We start from the raw sequence: 13,322 nt of genomic DNA, 5'->3' as shown, positions 1-13,322 counted from the left end.
AATAATACCTAATTTATAGTGCTTTTTATAAAGGTCAGGGATGATGATCACTAAGCACGGAGGTAAGCTTACAAAATGAAGATGTGAATATTAACCTGCTGGCTGCAAAGAACCGTTATGAAAACCAAATGAAATAATGTATGAGAAAGCGGAAACTGGTCATGCATTCTGTAAATGCTAAGCCCTCATAATTTCTTTCCTAATCATTGCTGCCGCCTCCTAACAGTTCTTCCTGTCTCCTAGCCTCTTACGTCTATCCTTCACTCAGGCTTCAGGGTGAGCTACCTAAAGCAGCTCTGATCCTGTCACTCTCCCACTAAGTGTTCAGTGGCTCCTCTCACCCTTCCCAGGCCTTCTGTGATCTGACTCCTATCTCTCTCTTTAATCTTATTTCTTATCTTTCCAGGCCTCATCTCTTGCCACTTTATCTCCATGATTTTGTGAATGTGATAATTAGTTAATGTTATAATTAGTATCATAATATAATAAGCAGCTTTTTAAATACTGGCACCTTAAAGATGGAAGCCAAAGGGGAAATATTTCTAGGTACTTTATTCCTTTCTTCCTCCAAAATAAGTTGTGTGTTTTTCATTTGAGCTCCTCATGTCTTCACAGTTCTTCTGAGAAATGCTGAGAAATATCCTAGGCCCCTAGCTGTATGGTTCTGATGACACAGCCCCCAATCAGAAATCATACCCATGGCTATTTTTCATGAGGAGTGGGCTAACGCAATGAGTCCAGTCTTGCACTCAGTAGGTATCTGCTCAAGCAGTGAGTAAACTATGAGTTGTTTGTTTGTGCTAACTCCTGTGAACTCCAGTCTGTGGCTAGAGGTCAATTGTTATTGTTTTTTAGTTTACCTGTTTCAGCAGCAAGAACTGTGCCAGCTGTGCCTTTTTTGAAATAATAAAGGAATTGGAAGGTTGTAAAAGCAATGGGCCAACAGTTTAAATTAATCCAACGTGCATGGTATTTACAGTTAATGTGGGAAACACCTGCTCCACTTATTTTTAGGGAGCCCATGAATTTGTCTATACCAGTGGTTCTCAACCTTGGCTGCACATTAGAATCACCTGGGAATCTTTTTAAAATCCTGATTTCTGGGCCTCGTCCTCCGGAAATTGTTTATTACTAATGTTGTGGCCTCACCCCATAACAAAGAAACAGAATTTCCGGAGGACGAGGCCTAGAAATCAGGATTTTAAAAAGATTCCCAGGTGATTCTAATGTGCAGCCAAGGTTGAGAACCACTGGTCTATACATTTCTTCATATGGGTGTTAGCATCTTTCTACATGAATCTCTTGAGGCTATGGGCTTACTGATGCTTGCAATCTACTAGGCAATGTTAACTTTAACATGCTCTTAAACTGTTTCTTTTAAGCTTCAAACAGCACCCTCCAGTTACTATGGGTGTGTTTTTTTCTATTCATGAATTATTAGATTTTAGTTTTATCTTTTTCATTTATCTCCACTAACTGAGGATGTCTACTAGATAAGACAATTTTTTAAAGTATTTTTTTATTGATTTCAGAGAGGAAGAGGAGAGAAATAGAAACATCAATAATGAGAGGGAATCACTGATGCCTTCTGCACACCCCTCACTGACCACGGAATCAAACCGTGACCTCCTGGTTCATAGGTCGACGCTCAACCACTGAGCAATGCTGGCCAGGCAACAATTTTTTTCTTGCTTTTTATCTTTTAAAGGTTTAGCTTTTTTACTCACAAATACACAATGCATTTAAATAAATATTAATGTCAGATGTGGAAAATATTTTCCAAATAGAAAATATTATACATAATAAGCAATTCATAATTTCGTATTTTGTTAGAGAACTGACACTTCTGAATGAAAGTACCCAGAGATGGAGTTAAGGACCATTAAGAACCCTAGCTGTTTTGGCTCACTGGATAGAGCATCAGCCTGGGGACTGAAGGGTCCCAGGTTCAATTCCGGTCAAGGGCATGTACCTTGGTTGTAGGCACATCAGGCAGCTGATTGAAGCTTCTCTCTCATCAATGTTTCTAACTCTATCCCTCTCCTTTCCTCTCTGTAAAAAATCAATAAGATATATATATTTAAAAAAAGGACCATTAAGAAATTCTACTTAACAAAGATTTGGAATCCTAATATGTAACTCCTAGATTCTTTCCTTGGGAATACGTGAGGTGATAATCCCCACTTTAAAATAATTTGAAAGAATTTTCTTATATATGATTGCTATCTCAAGTCAAGAGGTGTGTCCAGCATTTTACATTTGAAAGGAACAATAAAGATAATTTAATCTAACCTCTTCTTAACAGTAGAAATGTTTTTGCAAGCAAGCTTGCCTGATTTCCTGTCTTCTGCCTTTTAACTACAGCTAATTTATTCATCAGAATCATGTTCACCTGACGAATTTATCAGGCAGTGTTCCGAATTATAACCTTTATCACTAAGCAATAAGAGAAACTGCTTAGATTTCACATGTAAAATCCATCGATACGAATATACTGAAATGAATATCTATATGGTGAGGGTTTTAAAGAAAAATGTACCTTTAAAAATATAACTTCTTCTACATTGGGATAGAGATCGGAGTAGTCCTCTCTTCTGAGCTTTTGGAAGCGGGTAAAGGTGGCGTCACCTTAGACCTGCAGCCTGGAGCTTCCCGGTTGGGATTACTGCGGATCGGCATTACCACCGAGGGGTGCTAGGGGAACAGGAAGCGAGGTCGAACCGAGGGAGCCAGGCAGTGCGCCCAAAACAAGCTGCGGAGGACAAACACCGGCGACCTCAGCTCTCCCGGCTGCCCCAGATTCCAGGGCTCCCGTCTGCCGAACTTTTTGAAAAGTTCTAAGTGTGGAACCCCCAAACTAGGGTCAGCCGAGCTGGGAGGGGCTCCGGAGGGTTGGCAGCAAGGGATTTTGGTAAGCAGCGTCCTGGAGAGGGGTCCTGGGGACGGCGTGTTTGGGTCCATGAGAACTTGAGAGCACCCACCAGCCTGAATCTCCGGACGGCCTCCACCTGATAGGGTGGCGCGGGCGGGACTCGCGCCAGGCGCCACTCACTCAAGTCCCTGAAACAGCTGGGCTCAGACCCTCGCCCCCAGGGCGACATGGATTCCGACCGACCTCTGGTTTCCCGAGTCCTCACAGCCCAGCCCGCACCTACACAAGTTCTCACACAGGCTCACCCCACTGCGGGGCGTGCTTCCATCCACAAGCTTGAAATCACCCGGCACCAGCTCCCAAACCAGGCTCCCAGAGCCCAGCAGAGACTGGAGAAAGGAACGGGGAGAAAGGAGCGCAGACAAAAGAGTTCTAGAACAGATTCCCTCCACCAAACCGGGATGCCCCGGCTCGAAATTTCAGCCGCTTCAGGCGTTCCCGTTTGCACAACCAGTAAGAGACTTCACGCAGCGCCCCCAACCCCACCCCCTACCTTGTTGCGGCGCCAGGTGGCGCGGTCTCCGCTGCTGGGGAGGGCGCGACCTGAACCCCTGCTGCTGCCCGCAGGAGGGACTACGGCGGCGGCGGCGGCGGCGGCGGCGGCGGGCCCTGGCCCCGCCCCACGCGGCCCCGCCCCCGGGACGCCCCGCCCCGCCCCTCGGCAGCCCGGCCGCACTTCGCAAACCTGCGGTGGCTCGGCCGCCCAGCCGCAGCTCCGTCACCGCCCGACGCGGGGACTACAGAGCCCGGTGCATTGTGGGAAGCGGAGCCTAAAACTGAGCCTGCGCTGACCCCTGGTGGGCGCAGCTCCAAAGGGAGCCCTGGCCCCGCGGCGGGCGAACTTGCGGGAACCGGGAGAGGTGCCGCTCAGAGGGGAAGGCTGACTGCCCGCTCAGGGCAACTGCAGGGACCAGCATTTGTTGCAAAACGCTCACATCTCGGTAAGATATAAAAATAAACCAGGTGCTTTAGAAGTGCCTGGGGCCACCTCCCACATAAGTATAAAATTAAAGCAACTTTTAGACGAGGGAAAGCTTTTTAAACTAAGGAAAAAAAAACTTTTAAAATGTAAGACTGAATGATGTCAAGATTTAGGAAAAAATCTGCACACTTAGTTTTATTTCTGGTGGAACCACAGGCTCAATTAGTTAAAAGAATAATGGATTAATATGTAACAGGAAGTACTACACTATGTAATCCAGGACTTTCTCTTCTGGGTATATACCTGAAGGAAAGTTCAAAAGAAGTAAAAAAAAAAAAAAAAGATAAATTATACGAAAATGTTCATAGTGAATAATTAGAAAATAACAAATGACTAATAATATGTGAAAGGCACAAACATAATATGTTGCTCTTTAAATAACACTATGAACATTATCACTATGTAGAAATATTTCTATCAAATAAGGTTAAATGAAAAACACAACACAAGAAAGCACATAGCCAATGATTCCAAGTATGTGATAACACTGTATACGTGTTGACAAATGTAAAAAGAAACTTTGGAGCAATGTAAATAGTTTAGAGTTTAATGTGCCTTAAGATTATTTTACTGTGTTTTATTTATTATTTTATTTATTGTCTAAAGTTTTACATATGTCTCCTTTTACCCCGATTGACCCTCCCCCGCCAGCCATTCCCACCCCTATTATTATTATTTTAAATCCTCACCCAAGGATATGTTTTTATTGATTTTTTAGAGAGAGAGAGGGAAATGAAAGAGAGGGAGAAACATTAATGCAAGAGAAAAATATCGATTGGTTGCCTCCCATACGAGACCCAACCAGAGATGGAACCCATTACCTAGGTATATGCCCTGACCAAGAATCAAACCTTTTGGTGTACAGGACAATGCTCCAACCAACTGAGCCACCTAGGGGTGGAATTGCTGGAAGGAAATAGGGAAGTTGTAAGAGGTTAAGTTGAAAGGCTTAAGATTCTTTTATTTTAATTAAATAACTTTTCAAACATTTCTAAGTTGTTGGGACTATTTCTAATTTTGGATAGCATTCCGATATTTCAGTTTCCCCTCAAAATAATAAAAAAAATGTACCTAAAAAATGTTCTAAGGTTTTAGAGACCATGACAGTTTTACTTGTCAGCAAATGCTGGTGGGGCACAAAAGAAAAGTCTGTTTATTGGACAGTGTATTCGTTTACTACAGCTGATGTAACAAACTGGGTAGCAAACAACAGAAATGTGTTGTCTCACAGTTCTGGAGACTGGAAGTCTGAGATCAACACGTTGACACGATTGATTCCTCGAGGCATGAGAAGAAAAAAATCTGTTTTAGGCTGCTCGCTTGGCTTGCAGATGGCCATTTTCATGTTCACATGGTGTTCTCCCTGTATTAGTGCCTGTGTCCAGTTTCCCTCCTTTATAAGGACATCAATCATGTTGGATTAGGGGTCACCCTACTCCAGTATGACCTCATATTAACGAATTACATCGGAAATGACCCTTTTTCCAAATAAGGTCACATTCTGAGGCACTCGGGGGTTAGGACTTCAACCTATGAGTTTTGGAGAAGTAACAGTTCAACCCATACCCGAGAACAAGAGCTTGGGATTCCAAGTGTAATCTTATGAAAATGGCACACCACCCCACAATGACAAAGATAGTAATCATGTACATTATGTAATCTCAAATGCATCAGAACACTAACAACTTAAACACAGTAAAACCAAACTGATGGACTTCTGGTCAAGATGGCGGCATATGTAAACATGGTACTCGCCTCCTCCCACAACCACATCAAAATTACATCTAAACTGCAGAACAACCATCATTCAGAACCGCCTGAAATCTGGCTGAATGGAAGTCCTACAACTAGGGAATTCAAGAAGCAGCCACATCGAGACTGAAGTTGAAACTGAAGCTCAGAGAAGACAACTAACTCATCTGAGTGTTTCCAGAGGCTATGATCATGGCCTCATCAGGCCTTAATTTTTTCAAATCTTGCTAAGTTTCAATGGTGAAAATACTATCATTTTCTAAATTGTTTTTGGGTGATGTTGGATATTTCCTTATGTTTGCCAAATTGATTACAACTTCCTTCTTTCTGTCCTTTAACACCTTTCAGGCCTTTCCAGTTGAAACCAGGGATGTTAATGAGATAAGATAGCCCAGCGGCTTCCTATGAGTCAGATCTACATCTGGTGTGTCTGGCCTCCTGCAGGAAGAACTGAAAAGACATGCCCAAATACCTGGAGGCAGAGTGGTGTCTTTTGCATTTAAACATGAGACACGGGCAGAGAGGACATGGGTTGAGAATTATAAGCAGGATCCCTGTCATTAGAAGGCACACAAATGCCCTCCTGCTGAAGAGCTCAGCTTTAGTTCAAGAGGCCGGTAAAAGCCCTCTCTGCTTGGGGTGGATACCCTACAAGGGTGAAATCCAGTCTTCTGGAACTGAGCCAGCCTCTCCCAATTAGCCCTGCTGCCGGGAGCCGGTCCATGCTTGCTGTTTCAAGGGACCTGGCATATATGGCATACTGTTCTTAATATGTTTGCTCACCTTCTTGGCACTATGTGTTTTAACCAAGGTCTCTGAGAAAGGTTGTTTCCCCAGGTAGGGATTTTCCCCTGAAGTTAGGGAGGGAATAAAACCTCTTATCTAAGTGCCAGGCGGGTAGTTAATCACAACGAACAATCATGCTTAAGCTACATAATCTTTACTCCCTGGAATGGAGATAAGAAACGCCCTAACCTTTGTAATAGAGATTGATAGGATTGAATCAACTGGTATAAATACAGATGTAACAAGACAGCAAGAGACAGAACTTAGAACACAGAATTCAGAAGACAGAACCTGCACGGAGCCTGGAGACAGAAGAACTTCGCTGGAGAGAACATGGCAAAAGATCCTGGACTGAACCTGACTACAGAAATTGCCAAGAGAACCTGATAGTGATTTCAGGAGAACCAAGATGGCGGCATAGGTTAACGCCAGAGTGTGCTGCTTTGAACAACTACTTCAAAAGTGAAACCAAAAAACGGAAGGGACATCACCCAGAACCACAGGAACACTGGCTGAGTGGAAGTCCTACAACTAGGAGGAAAGAGAAACGCACACGGACACTCAGAGGAGGCGCAGTGCTGAAGTCAAATTCTGAGGTGCGGAGTGTGCGGAGCGGGCTGGCGGCAGAGGGTGCGGTTGTTGTTTTCAATCGGGAGGGAGCCACAGACTCTGAGCACCAGATCCGGGCGAGTCTTTAGGGACCCAGACTCAAACGGGAGAAGCGGGACTGTCTGGCTTCGGTCAGAGCGAGTGCAGCTTTCTCTCCGAGCTTTGCAGCGGGTGCTGGGACTCAGAGAGGCAGAGCCCCTGGGGACAGGACTGAGAGCCGCCATAACTGCTCTCTCCGGCCCACCCTGTTGATCCTGTGCGACCCGCCCCGCCCAAGCCCTGCACAGAGGCATTTGCCGGATAGCCTCAGGCAAAGGCTAGATTAGCACCTCCCTAGAGGACAGAAGTTCTCTCACTGCTGACACAGCTGATTCTCATAGCCACTTGGCCTGGAGGTCAAACCCTCCCTGGAATTAGCTACAACAATCAAGATTTAACTATAAGACTGCGAACAAAGACCACTAGGGGGTGCACCAAGGAAGCATAACAAAATGCGGCGACAAAGAAACAGGACAAAATTGTCAATGGAAGATATAGAGTTCAGAACCACACTTTTAAGGTCTCTCAAGAACTGTTTAGAAGCTGCCGATAAACTTAATGAGATCTACACGAAAACTAATAAGACCCTCGATCTTATATTGGGGAACCAACTAGAAATTAAGCATACACGGACTGAAATAACGAATATTATACAGACGCCCGACAGCAGACCAGAGGAGCGCAAGAATCAAGTCAATGATTTGAAATGCGAGGAAGCAAAAAACATCCAACTGGAAAAGCAAAATGAAAAAAGAATCCAAAAATGCGAGGATAGTGTAAGGAGCCTCTGGGACAGCTTCAAGCGTACCAACATCAGAATTATAGGGGTGCCAGAAGATGAGAGAGAGCAAGATATTGAAAACCTATTTGCAGAAATAATGACAGAAAACTTCCCCCACCTGGTGAAAGAAATGGACTTACAGGTCCAAGAAGCGCGGAGAACCCCAAACAAAAGGAATCCAAAGAGGACCACACCAAGACACATCATAATTAAAATGCCAAGAGCAAAAGATAAAGAGAGAATCTTAAAAACAGCAAGAGAAAGAAACTCAGTTACCTACAAGGGAATACCCATACGACTGTCAGCTGATTTCTCAACAGAAACTTTGCAGGCCAGAAGGGAGTGGCAAGAAATATTCAAAGTGATGAATACCAAGAACCTACAACCAAGATTACTTTATCCAGCAAAGCTATCATTCAGAATTGAAGGTCAGATAAAGAGCTTCACAGATAAGGAAAAGCTAAAGGAGTTCATCACCACCAAACCAGGATTATATGAAATACTGAAAGGTATCCTTTAAGAAGAGGAAGAGGAAGAAAAAGGTAAAGATACAAATTATGAACAACAAATATGCATCTATCAACAAGTGAATCTAAGAATCAAGTGAATAAATAATCTGATGAACAGAATGAACTGTTGATTATAATAGAATCAGGGACATAGAAAGGGAATGGACTGACTATTCTTGGGGGGTAAAGGGGTGTGGGAGATGTGGGAAGAGACTGGACAAAAATCGTGCACCTATGGATGAGGACAGTGGGTGGGGAGTGAGGGCGGAGGGTGGGGCGGGAACTGGGAGGAGGGGAGTTATGGGGGGGAAAAAGAAGAGGAACAAATGTAATAATCTGAACAATAAAGATTTAATTTAAAAAAAAAAAAGAAATTGCCAAGAGAACCTGACTAGAACCGGGTGACCGAACCTGGCTGGAGATCTCAGACAGAACCTGGCTGGAGAACCTAGCGAGGGAACATGGCTACAGAACCTCGCTGGAGATCCGAAGCAGAACCTCTCTGGAGATCCAGACCAGAACTTGGCTGGAGATCCTGGCTAGAGATCCTGGCTAGGCTGCTGATCAACTGAACGCTGTCTCCATGTCATTCCTTCTTCGCCGACTCCATCCACGCCTTTGGGGACCCCTGGACCTGCTGGGGTCGGACCCCGGCACCCTGCCATGTGGGTGAGATGAGAAGCTTGAAATCTTCACTGAGCCTTACCTCCTGACTTCAGAGGTGACGGGGACCCAGAGAATCTCTGGGAGAAATGAGGTTCTCCTAACACTTCTAAAGGAACCAGAAGCCCAGTCAGCAGTGTACTGATGAAACAACCACTGGCTCTCCAGAAAGAAAAGCTCAGCTCTGTAGTATATACCAATTTCTGTGGTGTAAATACTCCCATCATAGCTGACTTCAAACTACCACAAGAGGTCACTGGGGACAGAGTTGGGGCTGCAGCACACTTCTAAGCCCAGGTAATTGCTTAACAGTCAAAGTGGGAAGTTTGTGGGCAGGAAGCCATATCTGGCAGCACCCAGTGAGAAGCAGACAGAAGGGGCATCCTGGTGGGTTAGGGGCAGACCCTCCCTCTGGATAGCAGTGTTCGGAAGGCATGGCAGTGGGGTGACCCAGGGTCTGTACACAACCTCCGGGGCAGTGGAGATGGGGATCGGGCAGGAGGAAGTGAATTCTTCCAGAGGTAACAGAAGCTTTCTGCCAAACTCTTTTCTACCCAAACTCGCCCAAGGAGAAATATATCATCTGAGTTTGCCTTTATCTATTAAAGAAATTGAATCATAGTTAATAATTTGAGGAAGAAATGATATTTATTCTCTACCATCCCTTCCAGAACACAAAGGAAACACTTCCCAATTCATTCTGTGAGTGCCGCATTATCCTACTCCCCAAGTCAGCAAAGACATTTCAGGAAAGGAAAACTACAAACCAGTATCTCTCATGCATAAAAAAAAAAATCCTTAACAAATTATTAGCAAATTGAATCCAACAACGTATAAACCCAACGTTTAAATCCAACACCATGACCAAGAGGTAGTTACCTCAGGGATACACAGCTACTTCAACATTCAGAAGTCACTGTAATCCAGCGTATCAACAGGCTAAAGAAGAAAAATCATAGGATCATATCAATAGATGAAGAAAAGTACTTGAGAAAATCCAACCATCATTCATGATTTTAAAAATTCATGTTGAACCTGTTCTAAAAAATTAATAAGAGCCCTAACCGGTTTGGCTCAGTGGATAGAGCGTCGGCCTGCGGACTGAGGGGTCCCGGGTTCGATTCTGGTCAAGGGCGTGTACCTTGGTTACGGGCACATCCCCAGTAGGGGGCGTGCAGGAGGCAGCTGATCGATGTTTCTCTCTCATTGATGTTTCTGGCTCTCTATCCCTCTCCTTTCCTCTCTGTTAAACATTAATAAAATATATTTAAAAAATTAATAAGAAAATAAATTTCACCTGGGTAAATATTTGGTCAAGAATCCTGAGAGCAGCCTTAATCGGTTTGGCTCAGTGGATAGAGCATTGACCTTCAGACTGAAAGATCCCAGGTTCGGTTCCCGTCAAAGGGCATGTACCTTGGTTGCGGGCACATCCAAGTGGAAGGTGTGCGGGAGGCGGCTGATCGATGTTTCTCTCTCATCAATGTTTCTACTTCTCTATCCCTCTCCCTTCCTCTCTGTAAAAAAATCAATAAAATATATTTTTAAAAAAATTTTTTTTAAAAGAATCCTGAGAGCAGACTCACCTTGCTAGAGTTTAAACATGTTATAAATGGACAACGATCACAAGGGTATATAATATGAGATTAAAACCCCAAGTAACTTTTGCATTCAAGATAGGTTTTGACCACAACATCATGCCACTAGGCTGGTGCTGCTTTTCCTTTGTGCCATCAGAATGCTCTCCTGGACCCAGGCAGGCAACGTGAATGAAGAAAGAGCCCTTTGCCCTTTGCCAAGTCTAAGGGAAGGGTGATCCCGGAATGCCAAGCCTGTGCGCTCACAATGGAGGCTGGACGATGAGGTCTAGGGTGACAGGGCCGCCTTCGGCTGCTAGAAGTGAACAGAATCCCTTCTGTATTTAATTAACCCTGTGTCTCCTTTGACATTCCTCTGGCAAGCTTCGTCTTCAAAGCATAAGGGCTTAGAAAATAACAAGTCTTTTCCAGACATAAAGAAAGAAAAGAACAACAAAGGAGCTGTGCCCAAGGGCAACAGAAAAGCTATGACAGTATCCTTTCTGTCTTTAAGTGGCCTTTCACTTCTGGGGTCAGGGTGACAAATCCCTTTGTGCCAGACATTCCAAAAACGAGGTCATTATCCCCTCTCGCCACGCAGGGGTGACTGTCACCCGCTGGCATTTCAGTACAGTATGACACAAAACTCCCGCTTAGAAAACGGGAAGATTAAACCCATTTAAATGCACATAGAGTCCAGAATATGAGAATGAGATGAGACCATAAAAATAATTTTTTTTATGTCCCATTTCTTCAATGAAAAAAACCCGGCTCAGAGAGGTTAAAAGACAGGATAGGAGAGGCAATACAGGATAATAGGATCAAACAGATCAGAGCTTGATGCCCAAAGGTGAAGAAGTCATTTTACCAATTTGAGCCCCTGTTTCTTCATCTGCAAAGTGGGGCTAACACAAGCCATTTCACAGGGGTTGGTGTGGAAATTAAGATAGATAACTTGCAAAGCAAGTTCTTGCTACACAAAAGTGCTTAATAACTCTTTTCTTTTGGCTTCCAGTGTCAGAGCCTACACTCAATGCCTGGATCGGGAATCCTCTTTCCTCTGGTCCAAATGACAGCCACAGATAGTGCATCTGCAGGGATCAGGTCAAATCGGGGGGTGAAAGGGGTCACTGGGTGTGCACAGTGGCTCTGTGGGCTTTGTCTCTGCCTCTGCCACTGATAAGCATGAAAACTAGATCCACTTATAGTTCAATTTTTCATCTGAGAAATAGGGCAGAGGTCATCAAAAGCTGCTCTTGTCTGGTATTCTGGAAGCCTTCCCAACTGTTAAATTCAGTGAACTTAGCTTAATCAGTATTTATGTCTACATTTGCTCCGGTCAGGGTAATGAATCAAAAATCAGTGAATGTAATCCACCCGAAGTGTGTGTGTGTGTGTGTGTGTGTGTGTGTGTGTGTGTGTGTGTGTGTGTGTTAGATTGGGAATGAGGGGAGGTTAATGGGAATGGGAAGGTGGTCCTATTCTAAATGGAAAATGATCAGGGTCCTCAGGTCCCCATATTTTCAAGAAGAAAGCCAATAGGCTGAGAAAAGGTGGCTGCATGAGCGTGAGAGGTTCCAGGGATTTGGAAAGAGAAAAGAATGTTGCCCTAGCCGGTTTGGCTCAGTAGATAGAGCATTGGCCTGCGGACCAAAGGGTCCTGGGTCGATTCCAGTCAAGGGCATATACCTTGATTGCAGGCTCTTCCCCGGCCTGGGCCCTGGTCAGCGTGCATTCAGGAGACAACCAATTGATATGTTTCTCCCACATGGATATTTCTCTCTTCACACTCTCTAAAAATGGAAAAATATCCTCAGGTGAGGATTAAGAATGTTGGCGGAGGAAGACCGAGGCAATGGCAATTAACAAAGAGCATTAGGAAATTTTCCCTGTGGCTCCCCAAATGTATATTTTTCAGCCCTGAGCTCTGCCCAGACCTCTACAACATTTGAAATGTTTCTGTGCCTCAGATACACCCACTGGCTCCTGCCTCAGAGCCTTTGGAGGAGCCGTGTGTCTGCCTGGAATGTGCTGCCCTCAGATCTTTTCATGACGGGCTCCTAGAGCTCAGCTTTTTTTTTTTTTTTTTTTTTAAATTTTTAAATATATTTTTTATTTCAGAGATGAAGGGAGTGGGAGAGAGAGAGAGAAACATCAATTATGAGAGAATCATTGATTGACTGCTTCCTGCACGCCCCACATTGGGGATCAAGCCCACAACCTGGGCATGTGCCCTGACCGGGAATCGAACCGTGACCTCCTGGTTCATAGGTTGATGCTCAACCACTGAGCCACACCAGCTGGGCCAGAGCTCAGCTTAATGTCACCATCTCAGATGACCCTTATAAGAGGCCACCCACCCATTCACTCACTATCATGTCACCTTATTTTAATTCTCTGTGCAGCTCTTCTCACTCGTTGAAGTTTTCTTGTTTATTTCTTTAGTTACTATCTGTCTTGCTCCGCTATAAGGGGAGCTCTAGGACACAGCAGGGATCTTTTCAATTTAATTTACTGTATCTTAGTGCCCAGAAACTGTTCTGGCATATAATAGGCAATCACAAATATTTGTTGATGGAATAGAAGAAGGAATGAACTCTAAGCTACCAAAAGTGAACTAAGGAGCATTATTTGAGGGGAGTGTTCATTTTAATTGAAGCCCCAGACTGTCTCACAGGCCGATGTTCGGAAG

General features: G+C 44.3%; 1 protein-coding gene across 1 annotated transcript in view; it reads right to left on the bottom strand.

The window, feature by feature from the left end:
• The window catches only part of EXTL3 (exostosin like glycosyltransferase 3), a 116,039-nt gene extending 112,477 nt beyond the window's left edge, over positions 1 to 3,562 (bottom strand). The window contains exon 1 of the mRNA XM_059697581.1: positions 3,426 to 3,562. The gene's annotated coding sequence lies outside the window, so the exon portion shown is untranslated. The remainder of the gene's footprint in view (positions 1 to 3,425) is intronic.
• Between the last annotated feature and the right edge of the window lie 9,760 nt (positions 3,563 to 13,322).

The sequence above is a fragment of the Myotis daubentonii genome, chromosome 5 (genome assembly GCF_963259705.1).
Source record: "Myotis daubentonii chromosome 5, mMyoDau2.1, whole genome shotgun sequence".
Lineage (NCBI taxonomy): Eukaryota > Metazoa > Chordata > Mammalia > Chiroptera > Vespertilionidae > Myotis > Myotis daubentonii.
This window is presented reverse-complemented; position numbering and strand designations above follow the sequence as displayed.